Consider the following 23,368-nt stretch of genomic DNA (forward strand, 5'->3'; position numbering starts at 1 on the left):
TTTAATTGCCTGAAATGCTTTTCAATGAATAAAAAAAATATTTTTTTTTTCTTGACTGACAAGACAGATTCTAGGTGATAGGTGCTGTGTCCTCTCGCTACTTCTGCTGCCCTTCTTTAGTTTGGGGGAAGTTATCTGTCTATTGAAGTGCTCGCCGCTTTCCAGCAACTGCACACTGAATAATTCCTCGGCTGTGGCAGAGCCAGCTGATTTGTAATGCTGTCTCTTCATACTCATTTCAAGTGCCTGTTAAAACAGAGCCCTGCACACCTACATCTCGACCATATTCCTTCAGCAGCATTTAACAAACACATTCCCCAGAAACCACCGTTCGCTTCACTGGAGAATTGCTGCTCTGGCGCAGACAGGGAAGTCAGCCCTGTGCCACAGCAATACCTGGGATACCGGCCTTCACTTCAGCAAAGCCCGCTTCTAACTGGGCGTGTTACACTGGCCACGGCCTGGAGCTTGACTGGCCATCTCTGCTGGCAGAGTTGTCATCGCTTCTTTCCACAACAAAGAGCAGCACCGAGCAAGGCTCTGCATATGGCCATGCATATGTACACGGTGTTGCACTTGTCTCCACTTAAAAACGAGTACCAGGGTGGAGGAACATTTTTCCACACACCTGTAAATGTAAATCCTCCCACTGCTACTGTTGCTCTCTTAGAAACTGTATCTAAAGTACCGTGCCAGAAAACCTCAATCAATTTATACAAATGAAACCCAGCAAACACTCTACTAGCCTGTGCTATGTATGCCTAAAAGAAGACTAAATGATTTCACTGTGTGAGGAGACGCAATCATACAACTAGATCTTAAAATAGCAGCAGCTCTAGCTCTAGAAGGAGCCGGTAACTGTGATCAATGTACTGCTCTATAAAAAGGAGCGTTTGAGTTATGAGAAACTGCGTGTGCCACTGCAGGTACGAGTTGTAGCCCCAGCCCTCCTGTTTGCAGGCCAGAGCACGTGTCTGGGGGTAGGTTCCCTATCTGCAAAGGAATAACCGCTCTGTCTGGAAGCTGGTGGGGCTGGGCAAGGGGAAAGCAAGCTCACTGTGCGACAAGAAAGATTTAGCCTCTGCAGAAACGCTGGATTCTACCAGACAGTGTAATCAATGGAAGGATTTAGGAGAAAGAACCTATGGAGCTCTTTAAAGCACAAAAAAGGGACATTTATCTGCATTATGTCCCTTGCTGCAGTTCACATTTTCAGCTGGCTCAGTGTCAATAGCAGCTTATGATTCTGTTAGCTTTACGCAGGGAGAAATCATACCTAGATGATAAATGTTACTTGGGGCTTTTTCTTTGTCTTTTTTCACGTGCACTCGGTGCACTGGATTAGCAGGTTGTTCTCCTACGGCACAGAAAGATGCAAGGCAAACGTTACGCAGGTAGTTGATAAGTAGGTAGATTGGCAATTTGCAAACAGCGCTGAGTAGTTGAGCTAAACTACTTAGGGCATTAAATTGAGGTGAGCAAATGCATGGCGTGAGCTCAGTGAAACAAAAAATTGCCTGATGTTAATGACTGAGGGACAGTGGGATGAGTCAGTCTGCTAACTCATAAAATAATGGGTCACACTGTTCTGTCAAAGAATGGTGTAATTTCAGAAATGGCCTTAAGTGGGGAGGTATTTGGTGTTCTCTGTTTTAGCAGGCTGGTCTGTCCTCTAGATGCCTGCACTAAGTAGATAAGCGTGGAAAACGTTTGATTCAAATGATGTTTTTGCTGTTCACCTGTGGAAAACAACCCTTCCTACGCTCGTGCCCCTCAGCCCCAGTTCTTGCTGAGCAGAGGAACCTGAGAGGAAATTATGCCAAACACACTTGCTGTGTCAGTCATTTACATGCCTGTAACACAAATACAGACAGGCGAGTTAGGAAAGATGAGATGGGGAAGGGTTTGTGTGTGACAGGTACTGCACCCAGCAAGGTACGCGTGGGCTTTGCCTATTCTGGGCCCACTTGGTGCACCTGCTTGTTAGCAGCGCAGTGGATGTAATTGCCTCGTCAGCTTTCCGTGTGCTATCTGAAATCAAGTCTGTCCTCTGTTGTGACTTATATCAGAGAAACATATAGATAGATGGTCATTTTATTACATAAACGCAAGCTGCTGTATTGTCACTAGAAGGTGACAATAGAAGGGAATAGAAGGTGATCTTACGGTGTTCCTCCCGGTGTCGTGAAAAACACTGGGTGATTCAGAGGAGTGTTCACTGCTTCCATCTACAGCCAATAAATTGATTCAGACATCCAACAACATGTAGGAAATTGGCATTTTTTTTAGACTAACAATATGTAAGAAATGTCTGCTCTTGGACTGGTAGAAGCGTGGAGTCTTCTGTCACCCATCCTCATAGCAACAGGAGTGTTTGTGGAGCAGTGGCATGCAGAAGGAGAGTGCTGGCTTGTAGCGTGCTTGAGAAATACCCCACGAGTTAAGTGTTCAGTGCTGATTACATGTTCTTGCTCAGTGTGATTTTAACAATCTCTGTTTTCACACGTTTCAGCAACAGTGTGAGAATATTCTAGTGGCAGGGACTTCTGCAAAGGATTTTGGAAAAAAAAAATATCTTCAATATGTCTTAGGGACTTGTTTCAAAATATAAATCACGTTGTGTCCTCTTGTAGGCATGCCCCTCATGTTGCTTATCTAAATTCTGGGGACCAGAACTTATTCCTGCAAGTAGTAATTTCTTTCATTTCCTACCAAATTTGCTTCTCAAAGGCTGAGGTGATCAATTTAAGGAAGGTCTCTGTGTAATTTTGGTCTTGTCTTTATGTACACGAATTGTAAAGACCATGGCTGGACAACTTCTGTGTATTTTCTCAGCATGCACTGGGAATGCTGGAGCTTCTCTTTGTTCTGTATGCCATTCCTCAGACTCCAGCTTCTTGCAACAATGACTGGCTTCGTTGCTGATTCATACGGAGATATAGCAGTCTGTTTTGTGATGATGATTGGAAATAGAACTAAAATAAAGACCAAACAGTTTCCATAAGAAAAATAAATAAAACACTTTTTTTTTTTCTTTCCAGGCACTATAACAATTAAAACAAAAATCAGTGTAGCTCTCTATAAAGTTATTATATGATCCATTAACAAAAACAGCTTTGCTTGCAATGACTGTAGTGCATCTTCATTAGCTCTGCGATCTGTTGTTCTCAGGTGTGGCTTTGTTTTCCAGCAGAAGTCCTGAGGTTAACGACAAGTTAGAAAATAATTTGTACTTGAGAGTTTGGTTTGTTAGGGTTCAAGGTGTTTAGAGTCATATCACAGATCTGGAAAACAAAGACAGCACACACCTACTGAGTAGCTGCAGAGACCTGCACCGAGTCCAGGTCCATCTTTAGGCTTGGTGAGCTGGAAGCTTTCCCCCACACCCTGCAGAACATGTTGGTTCTGCTCCATATCCAAGCACCAAGTCTGAGACAACACTGTGGCAAGCATCCAGAGAAATTTGGAAGAGCAGCTTTTCCCTCGCTGGAGCTCCGAACCCAGCTGTTGTTTGCAGGCTGCTGTTGTGCTCCTGCTGGCCTTCTTGTCTCTACCTTAAGGTGGGAACGAGCACAGGATGCGTGAGCCACTGTGACAGTGGGGTTTGAGATGCTGTGGCATCACCACTGTGGAGTCTGGAGCCTTGACAGGACACACACGCCTAAGCGTGCTCACCTCCATTTCTGCAAAGCCATAAAGATTTTTATATCTTAAGCATAATGTCAGCAGGAGCTGGTCTGTGCTCAGTGCCTTACTGAAAATATTAACACAGTGATTCATGGTCTGTTCTACCAGTCAGTGCTCAGGGCTCTGGGGACTTAGCAAAGAAACAGGTTTGCTTCTTAGTATGTTTAGGTACACTGTGCAATGGAGTCTAATTAATCAATTTCCTGATTAATCTCCTTAAATAATATGTTCAAAACCCTACTTTTAGAAGTACCTGTAATATTAATGACTTGTGAATTCTCTACTGGGAAGGGGAAGGGGTACAAGAAACAGGTCACTTTATCAGGCTGGTGTTACACTTCTCTTTTCACCAAAATTTAAGTTATGTGTCTTGAGTTGACCTGCCATGGGTTGTGAGGGACTGCAGGGTGGTAGACAGCTCTTCCACGTGAGTCTTCTAGACGGCAAGTTTTGACATTGTGTTAACTATAGAGCAACATCCAGAATCTGAGGACGGGTGTGATAAGCCTTTGGAAGGTGGTTGAACTTCCCCTTTAATCTACACAGGACTTGAGAATGGGGAAATTGGCCTGATTCCCGGAGTCCCCGGGGAAGGCAGCGTGTCAGTGGGTTATTTGTGTGTTTGGCCTTGCACAGGAGCTGTGCCCGAGTGCGCACATACCTCGAATGAACAGAGGCACGTCGCCTGCCCGGTTCAGTGTGAGAGGCCTTCGTGTTTTCCAGTTACGTCTTCTCAGCACCCTTGCTTCTCCCTCTTTTTCCAGTGATATCTCTTAGTTTCTGACATCCCCTCTGCATAGATTACTGGGTACATTTATGGATTTAGTTGTTTCCATGCTGAATTTGGTGGATCTTCCTGGACTACAGAGAGAAGACACCTGCAAAGATATTCACTATCTGAACTTATTAGTGCCTCTGTCGTTATGCCAGTTTGTCTCCCATTGTGTCTACGTTTTTTCATTTGTAATGATAAAGAGCTTCAGTTCAAGGCTTCGGCTGGTTCCTTTTGTCAGGCTCGTGGCATCGGCAATGCACTTAACTCAGCCATTCGACTATTTGAAAACAGTTCTGTTGAATTAAACACCAGCAATGCTTCAACCCTTGATTAGGCCGGTATGTTGTAATGTTGCTGCTAATCAGGCTGGTTCCTAGCAGGGTCCCTTGGGCCAGCCTCACCGTGTTTTTTGTCTTTTATGTTAAATCTAGGGCGCAATGTGGTGGTGAGCTCACTATAGTTAGACTTTATCAGGTTTAAGATGTCTCTGTCTTGGTGGTTACAGAAATATGTGACCAGGGAGAAGCACGTGGAGATTGGTCGCGATCCCCACAGATAACTAAGGCAGACAGCAGCTGCTGCTCTGGGTCTGTGTGTCATGGCTGAGGTGTTTCTTCAGCATCTGCTATCGAGTCTGGTTTAATCGTTGTCCCAGCTCATGTGTTTGAAATGGTAAACTGGAGCTCGCAGCAATTTGATCCCAGTAAACGATAAAGCTCGTCCATGGGTTTTGCTGTGGAACTACCCCCTTCCTTGTCTGCCTTTCTTCTTGGAAGTTGCCAACTGGAAAAAATGTTTTTGTCAGCGATTACCTTGGCATTAATGGGATGTAAGGATGTGGCCTCGGTGTAATGAGAGATGCCGTTTATTATTGTACGGGGAGTCTGATATTCTGCTAAGTTCTTCTTGAACAGCCTAATTGTATCCAAGCTGATTTTCCCCAAGGGAATGAGAATGATAAGTGGGATTAGAGGGATTCAGGGAACTTTTCTAGCTAGCCATTGGCAGTTGAGGCTGTACAGGGAGAAACTCTATCTGCCCTTGTAAAACGCTATACTGTTGAAGTGGATGCGGCTTGTTTCGTCCCCTGGCCTTGGCAGTGTAAATGCTGTAATCTTTCCATGTGTTCCTGTGATTCCTTGGATCTGAGGAGCACTGGCTTTTGGATCCTTTTTTGGCTGTCACCAGGAAGTCAGAACTAACGACCTGCCCATTCGTTGCCCTTATTTTCTTCACTGCTCTGGAAGTTTGCTCGAGTGTGGAGTTTCTAGTGCTCAGCCTGTAGGTGCAGAGGAAGGTCCCACTGGATTAATACTGACTGCGATAGTGTTTCCTTATCTTCCTTCTGCCCAAGGCCTTATATCTGCTATGAAGTGCTTTAGGATCTTGTCCCTGGCAACCTTATCACTAGCTTCTTCATCTACTGTGACTGGGGAGTTTTTTTGCTTGTGTTATAAGCATCTGTAAGATTCATGTCACAAAGGCTCAGGGCCAAACCCAGGCACAGGGGATTGCAGCAGAAGCCTCCCAAGAAGTGGCTTTTATGGCATGCTGCTTGTAATTGCCAGTCAGGAGGATGCTGACCCATGCCAGGACTCTGCCTAGTCCAGAAGTCTGATGATGGGATCTCCTCGTCCATCAGAGGATTATGATCAATCACAGCCTCTTACTTTGTACTCGGTTTTGCAAATATGGTCATAAGAAAAGCAAATAAAAGTGGTTTTTTTATTATTATTATTATTTTTTTTATTTTGTTTTTTTTTTAGAAAACTCAGAAGAGCACAATGGTAAAGCTGGGGGAGGTTGACTAAGCAGAAAAGCAATGAAAGATGTCCCCATGTTTGACTCATGTTTTGAATGCCACTGTCCTTTTATAGCACAGAGCCATTTATCAAAGCTGTTTAGATTTACTGGCTCATCACTATCAGAGGAATGTTTTTTACCTTTCTGCTATGTTATGTTCCTAAGTCTTGGAAATATTCACGTCCCTTGCCCAGATGCAGTTAATAGTTGTCTTCAGGTAAAGAGGGTCAGTTTATCAATAGTCCACCACTGGTCTAAACCCTCAAGTAAGCATGAGGTATAAAGCTCCTGTTGGCATTCTGCAGTTTGATGGTCTTTGAAGGATGTTTGCCCAGTGAGAGCACACAGAGCAATCCCGCGGATGAGTTAATTTTCTTTTTGTGTCTGCTTCTCAGTTGAGGAAAAATGTTTCATCTCTTGAACTGTTGCAGAGTTCTGCATGTTTGTAGTTTGACCTGTTTTTAAAAGGAAAATCTGCAGGGAGAATCTAGCTTGATGACTAATTATTTGTTTGCTAATAATCTTTTAATTTTCTTTCATCGGTTAATTCCCTCCTGGTTAAATTTTCAAAGCCTCATGCACTAGGATCTTCTAGAAAACCCACTATCTCTTAATTACAGTTTATCTTTGAATCCCTACAAAACAGCTTTAAAACTAACTTCTATCAAATATCTTGATGTTTTGTTCGGGTGATTTGTTCTGTTGTTGTTGTATCTTTTTTCCTTCGGTGAATTTATGTATGTGTGCTGCTGGTTCCTCCTAGATTTATTTCTGATGCGGAATGTTAGCTTCAGGTCTTCTATGAAATTTACCATCCCAGCCATCTGAGGAGACAAGGTATCTTACTGTAACTTCAGGAAGATATCATTTAAGATCTTTTGAGACCATAGTATCAATTTCACTTGCAGTCTTTTCAGACTCCCCAGTAAAGCTGCTTATTTTTGTTAGGTTTGATGTTGTCATCAGGAATGGAAGCCTTTCACACCGATGTGGCTTTGCTAACATTGTGGTGTTCCTGCTAGTGCTTTCTCCTCGTTTACATATTTATAAATATCCTGTGAATGTCCTTAACTACATGCCATGAATTCAAGTAGTTGCACATCATGCGTGGTCATCACCTGGGAGCAGAGCCTTTCTCCAGGGAAGTCTGACGGTGCTACCAAAGAAACCCAGCCCCAAATGGGGCTTTTTGTGTGTTCATTCACTTCACTTTGTGATTTGTTGTCCCAAGCAAACATCCCCAGACCCATGGTTATGCCGTGGAAAGCTTGCCCAGTACCCACACCCAGTCACCACTACTGGTGTATATGGCATTAATTTCCCCTGAAAAGTCACTGCCTCGTTATTTCTGTGCAGATGGGAAGCGTTGACAGTAGTGCATCAACCTCTTTCAGGGGCTTAGAGGTTAATACAGGCACTTCTACCAGAGGCTGCTGTTTACTAAAGCATGACCTAGCTAACTCCAGGGGATTCAGGAAAAAGCAGCTCTCCCTACTGGGAGAAGCTAGTTCATTTAAATCTGATTTGGTTTTATCATTTCTTGCTCCTGTTGTGTTTTAAAACTTTCTGGAAATAAACCCAAAAAAAGCCCCCTCCGTGCAAGTTTCCACTACTGTGTTCCTAGCAATTTTGTAAATTATCTATCACACAGATTTTTATACCATCCTCGTCACCACAGTACCCCTGAGTGCTTTCCACAGTATGCTAAGTGATGTACATAACATCTGACACATGTGGCTTGGCGTCTTTCTGATCTTCTTCCTGGAGGGAAAATTGGGAGTGCAGTGGTGGGGTTCGTTTTGGAGGAGTTTGGGGATAGGAGAGAAGTTTGTTTAGCCTCTGATTGAAGCTCCTAGTACTTTACTGACCCCTCAGCAATTCTTCCTGAGTTACTGGGCAGTTGATGGCTGCTGCCTTTTGCTGTTAATCCTAGCAACAGGCAGAAGGTAACAGCATTCAGCATTTATTCCTCTTCCTTTGAAGAGCCTTAAATGACAACCAGCTTCTGTTTACTGAGGAGCAGTAAACGAAACCAGGGAGATGATAAAACCCAGCTTTCCAATGTTAAATAATTCACCCTAAGATACTTGCTGCTTATATGGACTCGGAGCCTCCACTAGATTTATAGTCGCACTGTGTTGACAGTGCCACAGCCACCGTGCTTCTGCTGTATGTGCAAAGTCCCCAGCCCCAGGTGAGCAGAATCCTGAGGCAGGCAAGTTGTTGGCAGGACGAGCTCCACGCTTGTGTTCCTCACCCTTTTCCTTAGCAAAGACTGTCGAACTTACCAGTGCTGAGCCCTTGCATTCCAAATCTTTTCTTGCATTTGGAAGTCTGAGTCATTGCTTTCGGTAATGGTCTGTCTGGGCGTACGGAGCTGTGTCTGTTAACATGATGAATACTCGGCTATTCCTGTTCTGGCACCACGATGGCATTTCTTGTTGATGACAACCTGGCTCTCCCTTCCCACCCAAACTGACCCCATCATGGAGCTCTCCTATGGACCCACCTTTCAGAAAGGCAGGTACAAAAGTAAGACTCAGAGTAAAGGTTAGCACATCATTTCTTATTCTGTTTGTAGGTTTTCTTTGGTGTCTGTGTACGTTAACTTTCAGTCCTGTTAATATTCTTACACAGTGCTTCAATCCTTTTGCCTTTCTCAGTTTTACTTTTATACACAAAGCCTCTGGTATTCATTATTGTATGGTTTGGTGCAGAGCCAGGCTCTGGAGTCCAAGAAGGCCATTTTGCAAAGTATTAAAGTAAAAATTAATCTAGTGTCTTACAAAACAGATGCATTCCCCCCCGCCCCCCCCCCTTTTTTCATTTCATTTCCTAAATTAGCTTTCCAAATGGAGCATTGGGACTGTAATTGCCAAGGTTTCTTCCTCCACACCTACTCCAAAGGTCAAAGATGAATTGTGGTCTTTACCAGAGCAGCTGGGGACCATGGCAAACCTGGTGATTTGAAGAGAGGCCTGGGAGTTCTGCCCTTGCTAGAAGTACCTTGCGCTGAGGTGGAGGCATAGAGTTTTAAAGGCAGATGAAAAGAGGCACTTATGGGGTAAGGAAGGGAGATGTCATAGGATGGCAGTATTAGGCAGAAAAGGGAAGAAGAAATGGTTTGCACAATCAGGAGGAGGAAGACAGATGACAGGATCAGGTATAAGTAGAATGGTATGTTGAACTCTGGAAATAGGTTAAGTGCAAAATCTGACTTCTATTACAAGTGTATTAGGCAAAACATGTTGGAATTAATTCCCGAAGTAAGGATTGAAATATATTTGTAATTGTAGTAGATGCACAGATGGGTCTGGTTTTATTTTATTATTTTATTTATCTTATCCTTGGAAGGGAACTGTGGTAATGTACTGCTTATGGATGAAATGCCCTTCAGTCTTTACAGGTGTCTTCTATCATGAGATGCTTTGGACTAGAGAGACTGGGCAGATAATCTTTATTACTTCAGGTAAACATTTATTATGCCTTTCTTTTCAAAGAACAAGAGAGTACTTTTGGCCCCAGTACATTCTGGCTGGATTTATTCCACTCACACTCTACGGTGAAACGTCCAATGTCCTAACTTATTCATCTCATGACTGAATTATATACCCTTTTTATTAAAGTTCATCTGCAGTCCACTGAATTAGGGGACTGACAGTGCTGAATAGCTTATTGTTAGAAATGGAGTATTTCCTGATTTAAAGCTGATAATTATCTAAGCTCCTACGAAATAGTTCTAGGTTCCTCTTTTTTAATGCTGCATGCTTATCCCATTGCCACATGTATGTAGAGCTCAATACAAAGTGGCATTTTTTTCTTGAAGAGTTTCATCTGACACACCAATTTGTAGCAAGGAATGCCTTACTGACAATTGATACCATATAGAAGGTTGCCAGACTGGGTTTTAAATTAACATTAGGACAAGAAAAGCTTGCAGAATAGAAGGCAGAATGTTTTTGTGTTTTTTTTTTTTGTGTTTTTTTTTTTTTTTTTTTTTTTAAAAAAAGCAAGAACCAAAGAATCAGAACTTAAAATCACACCGTCATTTGGGATTTCAGTCACTTTGAGTTACAAAATGTTCTTTTATTCATACTGTTTTAATTGGCGTGTTAAATGCTTTAACAAGAACAGTTCATGCATGAGTCTTTTTAAAGAAATGAGTTTTGAAAGGGTGTGTAATGAAAGAGACTGTTGTGAGAATGCAAAATAAACTTTATTAACATGGCACGATGGGAAGCATTGTGAGACATACAAGTCACTATCTAAAGGTCTAGGCAGTGGATTTTCTTTTCTTTTCTTTTCTTTTTTTTTTATTTAAAGTTTTTAAAATTCATTTTGCTTGCTTAGTCATCGCCATTCAGCTTGCTGTGTGCAATTTCAGACTTCAGCTCCAAGATCCAACTGTGCTGATTTCCTATCATCCAAAAAATGTTTTCAAATCAGTTAATTCATTTCTGGTATTTGTATCCTAACGGATATGAGTATGTGACTCTTACACATTACTGTCACTTAGCACTGAAAGGCCTCAACGCATCAGCCCTAAGGCTAGGCGTTCTTCTGTGTGCCAGCACTTGTGGGAATCACTGCTCATTTTGTCACTGTGCTATATGCTAGAAATACTAACATAATCCACCTGGGTGGTTTTGATAGGAATGCTGTTTCTTGCATGTCAATTCAATTTACAAGTTAAAATCTGTATTTCAAACTGGGAAAAAAAAATCTTGTGCATATTATATTCACTCTTTACTACTTTCATACCCTTCCCTTCCTGATTCTGCTTTCATGTGTATGAATTGCAGGTATTTCTAATATTTCTGTAGACAAATCTTCACCTGAAAAGCTCTGCGCTCCAGCCGTCCCTTGTGTTTCACAGTTGGCATACTTGAGTCATTGCTTGCTTCTTGCCTGTTTAATTATTTAAAGTTCTGAAATATTTCTAATTGTTTGTCTTAGGGGAATTGATGCCAACCCATTATCTAGTATCGCTGCAGAAAAGCTTTTGCAAAGCGGAGGCCTCGTGTTTTCCTTGGTGAATGAGCTCTGATTTCTGTAGCCAAGAGAGTTCTGCAGTTGAAGACTAAATTTAATGGCCTATCCCCAACCCAATTAGCTCTACCTCAAATTTAGCCTGTTCCAGCAACCTGTGGGTCACGACACCTAAAAGTACATGTTTGTTTACCTAAAGAACTGCGAAGGTTTATCAGAGCAGACCAGAGAGCTCTGTTCAGAACATGGTCAGACACACTTAAGCAAATTAATCCCAGGTGTAATTTCACTGACTCATCCGGAGTTGCAACAGAAGTTAATGTAGGCATTTTTTGCTTCCTTTAAAAAAAAAAACAAAACAAAACAAAAAAAAAACAACAGAGCAGGACAGAAGCAAAAAGAGCCCACAAATAGCTCCATAAATAGCTATTTTCATAAATTCTCCAATCTTTACACACTTAAAAGAAGAGGTGGATGGGGCAATGGGACAGACGGAGCACTGGAATCAGCTGCCCAGAGAGGCTGGGGAGTCTCCTTTTGGAGTCTCAAAGCCTGCCTGGACGCCATCCTGTGTGACATGCTCTGGGTGACCCTGCTTGAGCTGGGGGGTTGGATTAGATGATCTCTGGAGGTCCCTTCCAACCTCAACTATTCTGTGATTCTCTAATATTACCTCTGCACCTTCTCTCTGTGTACAGTTGTGGAGTTCAGAAATTTGACTTCTCTTATAATTTTTATCATCTTCCTTCATTTTGGCCAGAACACGGTCACTGACCATTTGTAATTTTACCGTGTATGGTTAACATTTAAATTACCTACTTGTTCAATGCTGACTGGCATGTATTCTCACCTACTATGCTCTTAGCAAGAAAGAGATACTTAAGCCAAACACATATAGACCATTTTACAAGAACTTGGATAAATTGATGTGATTTCTAAGAGGAAGGTTTTTTTGTTTTTGTTTTTGTTTTTTGGTGTTGTTTTTTGTTTTTTTCCCCCCTTGTCTTACATGATATCTGAATGAAATAAGATGAAAATAAGAGGATGAATGTAGCTTCTAGTATTCCAAGTGGTCACAATAGCATTTTTTTCCTGGTAAGATGCTGGTCTTGATAATAGTGAAGAAAGGAATTTAAGTAAGTCAATACAGTGTTTTCATGGGTTGATTTGCAGAGACTGGGAATCTGATAGTAAACGAAGGGTGATCAGTTTGTGGGACATGGAAACCATCACATTGCTTCGGGATCCCTTTAATCTTGCATTTTTGACCTTGACAGTAACTGGAATCAGCTGCTTTGAAGAAGAGAAATGCTCTCCTTGTTAGATAAGCAATTGAAATGAAATACTTCATGGTAGATGAGCAGTAATCACAACTAGAGAAATGTTTCCCAACCGTAGGTAAAGGCAAACTGTTTATAAAAGCTTCTTTGGCCACAATACTTTAAAATTCTTTCAGTTTGTTTGCGGATGCTGCAACTACCATCATGCACAGAGTGACCTTCACAGTGAGCAAGGTAGCCCAGTATTGCAGCAGTGAATATGGTCAGAGCACCCCTTGTAAGTACACGTCTGTAATCTGACATGTAAGAGTCCTGTCATTTAAGAATGAGGGCAGGTTTTAATGGTGAAATTAGAAAGGCTTGTGGGGGATGATGGGACGGCCCATCCTCTGAATGCCTGCGTCTGGTCCTTCATGCAGCTGTGAGACTCTCAGGTCTCTCTTCTTGGTGCAAAGCAGAATGGTTCATTGGTCCTGAAACCTGACCTTATTACAGCTGTTTTTGTCCTGATGCAAGTTTCCTCAACCATGTTGCATACTCTTGTTTCATCAGAGACTAATTGCTCTGCTATGGGTTGGGTTTGGATTTTTTCTCCCTTCTCAGCTGGTTTTCAGCCAGTTCAGTTCTCCAATCCAGATGCCCAAGTAACCATGTTATTGCCAGTGGTAGGGAGACAGTGGGAACATGCAGGCAGGGCAGCTAAAGGCTTCTCTTTTCAACAGCAGCATTAATATTGATTAATTTTGACCTATTTTGATGCTATATGTTAAATTACACCAAAACAGATATTTATATATCCGCCTAATGCAACCCATGAAGTCAGGAGTATCATTATTTTGGCATTTGTCACTACTGCACACAAACCCGACCGTAGCTGATTTTTCATTAATTCGTACAGTTGTGTATACCACATATCTGTGATGTATGGTTAGACAAATCTGTTTACTTTACATATTTCAAGAAATTAAAATCAACATGCTATATTCCGTGCTAATGTGGCTGTGTGCAGTGACATCAATACTTTTTGTTCTGTCTGCAAGGACATAAGGAATTTTCAGGAACTCTTTTTTTTTTTTTTTAACGGGGAATAATATATGAGCTGTAGGGAGCTGTAATGACAGAGTTTCATCTGAAGATTCAGCAGTCTTTGGTTTGTTTTGCTACCAGAGTCCCAAGATGGAATTAATTTCGTCTAAGTTGCGCTAGTCCATTTTATTGCTTCCCTGAGCTTTTGCAAATGGAATTGAGACAGATTTCAAGTTCCAAGGCACTTAAAACTGGTAAAATATTTATTAGCAAAACAAACATCTAAAATGATTATAATTGTAACGATTTGGGACAAAATCCAGAAAACTATTGGAAAAAACATGGCTTGGAGCCAATTGAGAGTGGCCTTCGGAATAGTCCAGGGAAGACGAGTGTTTTAAATGTGCTTTGATTATCTTATGGAAATTCAGGTGTGGAACTGGAAGAGAAGGTATCCGACATAAGACATCTAGTCTGTCTTATGGGTCCCTAGTCATTCCACACACACACACACACACACACACAGCTATATCAAAGGAAAGGTTATCTTCCTTGAAAGGAGTCTGGATAACTGTTTTGTTGTTGTTTGTTGTTTTTTTTATTTTGTGAATTTATGCTATATTACTCTGATGCATCGGGGCTGCATGACTTTTTTTTTTGTGCATCAGGAGGGATTTTTCCTGCCCCTTTCCCTTCTTGCCCCGTGATGCACAGTAAGGTTGCAGTTGGTGGCTGATGAGGCTGATTTGTTTGTTGTTGTTTTTTCTGTTTCCTCCCCAGTGAATCAGCGAGACTGGTTGCAGTGAGAGGAGCTAGAACCAGGGTATGTGTGTGATCGCCATGCCACCAAAACCTCAAGTACCTGCTTGGTGTACTTCTATCTTGCTTTTGTTTAGACTGATTGTCGTTGTCTTATTTAGGCTCAGCAGGAAATTTGCTTTGAGAATGGGACTGCTGGTTTTGGAGGTGTTTTTGGCTGATTGGCTTGATTTTTGCAGTGCTTTGTGGTATGAGTCATAAGCCTCTTTGGATCACTTGAAGTGTTATCTAAATAATCCAGTGTCATCTCAGGGGCCTTGATCTCCTCTCTCTTCCTATGGCACATAACATTTCGGTGATTGTTGTGTGCATGTTTTACCAAAAGAGGTGATTTGCGGTGCTGTGTGGAACAGATGTTGGGAATGTGACATCTGTCGTAGTACTGCCTGTGATGGTGGGAACCCAGCCTCAGTGGCCTCGGGGCTCATTCCCATCCCATGTTACACGAGAGTTGGCTGAGTTAAATTGACATGCTACAGACAGTGACCACTACCGCTTATCCTCACCCCTATCCCAGAAAGAAAGCTGAGCCTCTCCTGCATGGGTTTTGGAGATCAAAATACCTTTCTTTTTGCCTTTGCCTTTGTCCACCTCCTCTGTTAGTCCCTCCAACAGGAGTACATGTTTCTGGAGTCTGTGGGGAAAAACAGGTAGAAACCAGGTGGTTCAGTAACAAAGATAGGGTCACGCTTTCCCTGCCTCTCCTCTTTGATTTGTACGTGCAGAGAATCCCTGAAGAAAGCTGTGCAGAGCCACGCTACGTTAATTTGTGGGGGTTCCCGTCAGGGCCAGCAAGCATCAGAAGCAATGGGGGAACTTGGCTGGCGCTCCCTTCTGAGCTGGGGGTTACCTGGTCACCCTGCGTGACGCTTTGGGGAAGGCACAGAGAAATGAAGCTACAGAAGAATTTTTGCAAACAGCTTCCAGCAGGTTTAACTGTGATAGGGGATAATCAGCGGCTGTTAAAGTCTGAGTGCAGAAAAACTCCGGCTGAGATTTGACATCTTCTTTCTGAATGGGGGCTAAACGGAGAATACCAGCTTTGATCTTACAAAAATATGGAGGCTAGAGGCTGGCTTTTAACTGAAGGCATTCAAACTGTATAATTCCCCAAATACTTGTGTAGCTGACGCTTGTCACTTTATAAAAGTGGTAAATAATCCTATTATGTGCTATAGCTGAATTTATAAAGGCTGAGTTAGGGACCTAATTCAAACCTGTTTATTCAGAAAAGCACAAGCGATATTTTGAATTGAACTCTGCACAAACTGAAATCTGAATCCATAGAAACAGATACTGGATACTGGAGTGAGCACAGCTTCTGTTGAATCATACTATATATATCGCATGCTGAACTGAATGCGTTGCACACGGATGGGTATATTCGGTGCTTATCAGTCAACGTGTAGCCCCATTAGGGGCTTCCTAGGGTAAATACATTAACCTTATTTGAGATGCTTGTCTCTTCTTAGATACGAAGTACAGCAAGAATATGAAATTATATGGTGGCATAAAATGCTTTAAAGGTTGCAAAACATCCTCTTCCTTCTTAAAATTTCTAAGCCATCCTTGCTTTGTATTCTGTTTTCAGGTGATTGATGGCAGGCAGCGCGGGGCTGTTGCTGATGGAGTCCTTAAATAGAACACCAGACAACTTTGGATATACCTGACATCGGGAGGTAGGGCTTATCAGCAACTCTGTCTTGTTTTCTGGGAAAAGGGCATAGAAAGTTATGGTATAGGAAGTACAGACATCAGGAAGTCTCATTTTTCACCTGTGTACCTGTCAGACCTGAACAAAGTTTGAACACAGATGAGAGTCCAGTCCCAATATTTAAACCAAGACAGGCTGTAGTCTCAAATCATGTGTATATATATATATTTTCTTTTAAATGTCCTGATAATCGAAGTTCTCCAAACTGCCACTGATTTAGGAACTTAATAATGAAATTAAAACACTTTGTTTTGCTGAACTTCCTTTTGGGCCATTCTTCGTGCCTTTTTGATGAGTCAGGCTTTTTTTTCCTTAGTCATGCTCTCTTGTTTTATTTTAATTTTTATATTTGGGTGGACCTTCATGATTTGTGGCTTTTTCATGTCCAGGTAGGGTAACGTAGCTCCATGATTTTCTCTGTTTTCACCTGTTGTCTGCCTTTGCAGCCACCGTCATCTATTCGTCTTCTTTTGTTGTTGTTCTGATTCTTTGTCATGCCATGAGTGACAGTTTTGATGCAGTATGGACTAAAATAGCAACAATGGACAAACAATAACTTGGTTTTTATATCCAAAGCAAACAACAGTTTCTTCTAGTCACCCATAACACTTGAGATCACTGTTTGGCTGAATAAAACCAGACTGACAGTCAATTCCAATCAAAGAAAAGCTAAGCGGACAATGGAGTAGAAAGGAAGACAGCACCAGTTAGCAGCATTTCAAAGCTTTCTACTTTGAGTATGAAGACAATATGGTTAACTATTTTTACTTGGGTTTACTGGTTTTAGATTCTGTTTTTTAATTTTATGGGAAATAATCTTCTCTACAAGTTGCACTTCCTTTTATCAATTTAATCATAAGAATTTTCATATTCATGACCAGGGCCCTTAAAGCTTTCATAAGGTATGGGAAGTCCAAAATGCCATGCGCCACCTTTTCCATGATGCAAGTTGCCAAAATCCCTGCTGCTTTAGATTCTCTCCCAGTGCTGCTTGTATTGAGGTATAGGTTAAATTGAAGGTTTTGACCATGCATTTAGTTTAAAATGAGTTGAATTAATACGGAGTGTTGTGAGCAGTATCACCAAGTCAACTGCGTTCCATGTGAAAAATGGAATTGATGAATTTAGAAGTGAAAAAAGTATTTGTAGAAGATGGGTGAAGTCCTTTTGGTGGGATCAGAGTGCTTACAAACCTTTGTGTTTAAAAGCAAGATTCAGGAAACCTGCATCGGTGATAGCAGCGCCTTTCCTGCGATACCAGCCCAGACTATTTAGCAGCAGCGATAATCCTTCACTTACTCCTTGGCCTAGTCCATGCCAGTCCAGTATCCTGCCTGTGGCCAGTTCCTTTTACACATTATATTTCTCCATGGATGGTACTTCTATTAATAAATACATTGCCAGTTGGGTTAGATTTTTGAGCAAAACTGCTGTGAAGTCTTCTGCTGTGCTGTACAAAGGTGAACAGGTTTCAGTGGTGGAGCAGCCCCTACGGTAGAGCTGCTTTCTGCATTGTTGTAGCAGAACAGAGCAGTCATTGCTGGGGAGGATCCTTTTTGTCTGCTTTCTGCAGTCGGCTGAACAGAGGTCAGATTTGTTGGAAGCTGCTTAATTGTACAGGCAGCACTGCTCAGGCCATGGAGCACAGCTTCACGCTGTTCTCTCAGCTGTCTGCTCCTTCTGCAATCATTGGCTTTGCTTCTTTTCAACCGCTAACATCTCACTACAGGCCTTCCTGTGAACATGCTGCCTTATGGCTTGAGACCAATGTGTGGGCACTAATCACCATCTGGAGAGAGAATGAGACTCCGGGCCAGCTGAACTTGGCTGCAAGTAGGATTTGAAGTGGGGCATGGGAAGCTGTGCACCAGGCCACCGCTCTTTTATCCTGAAAGGCTTCGTTCCACCACGGTTCCCTGGCAGGAGGCGGCTCTTGAGGGCCTGCAGGAGCCACAGGAGCTGCTGGCTGTACTGATCAGCTGCTCAGAGTGGGGCAGCCCTTCCTGCTTCCGTGGGCTCCTGGGGCTCTGGGGCAAACTGGCGTGGGGAGGCAGCAGCCCCGTGCAGAGGAGCAAGACACCCTAAGGCAGCAACGAGCCCTTGCCTCCATGGGAGAGCTGATGGGCTGCATTCTGTCTCTGCAGGAGACACATTTCCTGCCAAGTTCGGGACTGTGGCCCCATCCAAAACACACACATCTGCAGAATACGGGTTTCAAGGAACATATTGGTGTATGGCAGCATGTCTTTGTGAGTGCCTTTGAGTGGAATGGTTGATTTACCCATTGCTGTCAGATGGGGATGAGGGCTGGTATCACATGCCTGTGAATTTTTGATCCTACTCTGGATGTTTCCGTAGCTTAGAAAGGAAAATAAAATTGTATCCAGTATCATACCACTAGTTTCCATTTGTTAAAGGCATAGTTCCACATCAAGAATAACTTTCTGCCCCATGGCTTGTCTTACAATCTGTCTCTGTTTTCTTTTGCTTAACTGGGTCCAAGAGTATTTGCAGGGGAGAGGCAGGGAAGGAATGTAACTGATAAGCTCCTTATAGCCCAGATCACTGCCTGGCAGCATTCTCCAGCTGTTAAGATGGATGTTTTATGTACACGGAAGTAGAGGTGGGTTGTTTTCTCTGGGAGATGTATGCTTTTATTAGAAAATGCATGCGTCTCATTATGTGAAGCTGTGTGCATTTCTGAACAGAAGCACTTGAATTATGTCCTAACAACCCATCATATATCCTGTTCTGATTTCAGTTAAATTGTGATAATCTAATAGGACGTTTTTCTGAGTACCAAAGTTATTGGCACCATCCGTATTTTTCATTCAGCTTAGATATATACCTGGAGAGTCATTTGTTTATGAGAGGAAGAACGTCTTTACCCTTGATGAATTTATCATGAACAGCAGTGAGTGAACTGCAAAGGGTTTGAACTGATTCTGATATGGATGTTTTATCAGAGGCAGGGACAAGCCTTTATTTTTATTATTTATTATTACTATTTTAATTCTTTCTGCAAGGTGCTTCATTATTGCTGCCCAGATTCTGTTCTAAGGTATAACATGCAGCACTGCTCCAGAAACAGACTGAATCACTGGATGGAAAACAAATGTGCCTTATGTCACCTCTGGTGGAATCCCAGAGAAACAAAGTTTGGGATACATTGAAACACACCCCTCTGCTTTCCTAGATTTGATTTCTTAATTTTTGTAGATTAGGTGATATGTTTAATTTGTTATAGGGTAGTACTGCTGGCAAAAATCTATGATTATTATGTAGCATAATGTCCATAGCACCCCTGTGTAGACTGAATACATGCAGTCCAACAAGTGCACCGGTTGATCAGAATTTCTCCTGCGTTTGTTCCTTCCACATGCCAGGAATCAGAGAAGAAAACATAAAAGGTATGAAAGAAAACATAAAAGGTATGGAAGTCATACTTGAGGGCATATTTCCTCCAAATCTTGAGGCATCTGGAAAACGCCAAAGAGAATTCTTAGTTTTAACATCCTTTACTACCATCAAACCTACTTTGAAGCTCTGTTTCAAACACCCTAGCTACTTGGTCATCCTGTGGAATAATGGCCCACTGTCAGGGTGGCTTCGTTAATTCAAGTGGTAGAAGCTTGTACTAAAATACATCTAGAGCTCTCACTGTTACGTATCATTCTTCCTAACAAAATTTGTATTAAAAGCCTAGACACTTTTAACTGCAATTTCCTACATTAAAACAATGCTAATGTTGCAAAAATCAGGCAGTCAAAAGTTAAGAAATACTGCAGTCAAAGTTTTCTCTGCACTCTTAAATTGATATTCATGTGCATAAACACTATAATGCACTCTTTTATTACATGCTTTTTTCCTCAAAGAGGCTCCAGCCTCATTAAGTACATGAAATGGGAGTTGTATAGTTCATTGTTGCAGAAATGAGGAGCTGTGTGGTGAAGGGCTGAGGGGATTGTTAGGAGAAAAGAATAATGCCAAGGACAAAGCAAATAGATGCCATTCTTATCCCTTGTAGTCTGTTCCTGCATCTGCCACAGAATAACCCGGAGAAGTTCCTTAAGTTTTGATAAGCAGTCACTTATTGTAGGCCTTATTTTCTACGAAAAGTAGAAAACTGCTTAGTGCTGTAAATGTGCTGAGCTCTCACAGCCACAGCTGATGTCTAGTGGGGCTTCACTCTGAAATACAAAGTGCTTTAAAATGCTATATAATCTGATAAACGAAGCCTTGTGTTTCAGTTTAGGCCATGGAATCTTGTATTTTTCTTTTCTACTTTGTCTCAGTTGCTTTGTCTGAAAAATGGGGCCAGTGAACAAAATTGACTGCGATAGCTGAGATGATCAGGGGTCAACACTATAGAAACAACCAGGAGACAAAGAGTAACTCTGTAGTCAGCATAGGAAATCCTAAATAAGGCTGGGTATTACTGAATAAGGCCAAGGGCCAAAATTTGAGAGAGCATGATTAAAAGGTTATAATAACGTGCTCTCTGAGCTCTGTATGTCCTGAGTGCTGAATGAGGCAGGAGGCTGGCTAGGAAATAGTGTGTGTGTATAATTAAGGACAATTCATAACCTCTCTGTCCAGTGGAGCTGAATTAAAACTTCTGTTATCACCTGTTCTGACTCTTGACTTTTCAACCTGATGGCCTTTTTCACCTTACATGTTTTATTTAATATAACAAAAACATCGTACGTATAAGTGATGAGAATGAATGAGTATGCATCTGCATATAAACTCCTTCACATTTGTGTGGGTACCTTTTACACGTACAGAATATGCAGTGCAGACATATAGAAGGCCTTTCTTCCAAAGGAAGTCCCCATTTGATAGCTTTGTTACTGTTAATAACCAGGTTGCATCCGTGCTGAATGAGCAGCTGCAAAGAATCAGGATATTGGAGATGATGCTTCCCTCTGGGTTGCTACAATAAACCCTTGTTTTGGCGCTTTGATTTAAAGCACTGAAAATCTCCGAAGGAATGTGTCAGATACGCTAGGGTATTCTTTTCCATTTGCAGTACAATGGAGAAAATATTCTCTGGCTCTCCGGAGAGATAAATATGTGATTGCAATACGTTTGACTGTATTTAAAATGAAAGCGTTTTGAAAGCACTCTATTGAATATTAAGCAGATCCTATTATAATATACCTCAGATCAGAGTATAGGATTTTCCCCTAATACTTTGCAAACTACTGCTTATCTTAACTACAGAAGACACTCTGCAGTAAGGCTCATTTTAGCTATAGATTCAAGGATCCTATGTCTAATATGGCCTGTAGGATGACTGAGCTGCAGGAGTGCTTGCTGAATGATACATTGAGCTGCGTTCACATCAGCTTCGAAGAAAAATACTTTCTGCTCATGGAAAAGAAGGTGCTGCAGTGAATATGGATATCGACACGAGGCTAAAGGAATCAAACAGATAATGTGTAAAGGGAAGGGAAAACACATCCGTCATGCTCATGTAGTAAGCAGTAAGTAATTTTGCTGTAATACTTGCTTTTCCAAGTTACAATGGTTTACATTTATATACATCTCATACCCAGACCGAGCCCCAAATACCTTTATAATTCATAGATAATATAGGAACTGTATGTGTAGCAGGGAAAACTTATACAGCAAAGTCAGGAGTTTGGGAAGCTGAAATGCCAGAAATGGACTATGCAAATGTGTGCATCACATACCAACCAAATGAAGCACTATTCAAATAATTCAATAAATACTGTTTTAGTGAACCATTATGACATGCTGCATCCTAAGTAGGGTTTGAATCCGAAGCATCGGTGCTACGTTTGCAGCCTTTGTTATTTTGTGTTGATGCAGTTACTGTCACGCTGCAACTGGTATTGCTTTCCCTGACAGAAGCAGCAGCAAACCATTATTCTGCATGGCAGGTCAGGATGGAGAGCCATACAGCACTGCAGCAGGGAAACGTGTGCTGCAGGTAGTGTGTGGAAGCTTTTGAATTTGGGATCTGCAAAGTACAGCAACTTGGATTTGGAGCTGATATGTTGGTATCAGTAGAGGTGGGAGATGTGCAATGTAAATGGACTGAAAAAAAAAAAAAAAAAAAACAAACACCTTAGTAAGTAGGACATGGATATATTAGAATGAGTCCAGAGGAGGGCCATGAAGATGATCAGAAGGTGGGAGCACCTCTCCTGTCAGGACAGGCTGAGAGACCTGGGTCTCTGCGGAGACCTTATAGTGGCCCTCCAGTACCTGAAGGGGGCCTACAGGAAAGACTCTTTGTCAGGGTGTGTGGTGATAGGAGAATGGGTAATGGCTTTAAACTAAAAATAAACAAATAAATAAATAAATAAATAAATTAGATTTACATGACATATTTGGAAGAAATTCATCACTCAGGGTGGTGAGGCAGTGGCACAGGCTGCCCAGAGAAGCTGTGGATGCCCCATCCCTGGAGATGCTCAAGGCCAGGCTGGATGGGGCTTTGGGCAACCTGGGCTGGTGGGAGGTGTCCCTGCCCATGGCACGGGGTTGGAACTGGATGACCTTTAAGGTCCCTTCCAACCCAACCTATTCTGTGATTTTATGACTCTAAGTATATCAGCATATCTAAACTTGGGCATTTGTGTGTTAGAATTGGGCCAAATTTGCGCGCATTCGGGGACCAGAAGATACACATCTTCTTTTCAGAGTTGCTAAATGTTAAGGTTGTCCTCTGCCAACATTTCCAGAAAGACCAAGTCACTGCTATATGGGTCATCTTCTAGGCTTGAACATCTCCCAAGTATATTCATTAGGCCAGGCAGCTCCTGCCTGCAACATAGAAGAGAGCTGATGTCATGACATCAGTTAGAAATAATTAAGCAATATTACATTTCTATTATGTTTTTGTTGGCTCTTGGCTCTTTTATTCTACTAAGTGGAGGTGGGAAAGTTGCAGCTCGTATGGCCCCACTGCTACCACCAGCACACAGCTGTAAAAGTACCAGACTTTTATCCAGGCAGCTCAGCATTTTAGGGCTCCACAACTCCGTCTTTTCTAGATGAGACTTTCGCAACAGAGCTGACTGTGTTATTCACTAGCCTCCTCTCAGACACACTAATTTTCATCCTTTATATCAAGCCTTAGTGACCCACTCTGTGGAAGCTCATCCACTTTATACAGTCTTCCAGTCATTATGCCTGAGGCCAGCAAAGTCAAATGATGTATGTCTGAGGCAGGCATCTAATCAGAGTGATTTGTAGGCACTAGGAGAGGGACCAAAGTCCAACTGGTGCCCCAGTGATAAA

At 42.0% G+C, this 23,368-nt stretch overlaps 1 long non-coding RNA gene across 3 annotated transcripts in view; it reads left to right on the top strand.

Moving 5' to 3' along the window:
- The window catches only part of LOC311435614, a 211,857-nt gene that overhangs the window by 98,821 nt on the left and 89,668 nt on the right, over nt 1-23,368 (top strand). For all 3 annotated transcript variants that reach the window (XR_014692266.1, XR_014692267.1, XR_014692268.1), the window contains one exon: nt 15,971-16,058. This is a non-coding gene — a long non-coding RNA (uncharacterized lncRNA). The remainder of the gene's footprint in view (nt 1-15,970; nt 16,059-23,368) is intronic.

Source organism: Aythya ferina (assembly GCF_964211825.1).
Source record: "Aythya ferina genome assembly, chromosome: 4".
NCBI lineage: Eukaryota > Metazoa > Chordata > Aves > Anseriformes > Anatidae > Aythya > Aythya ferina.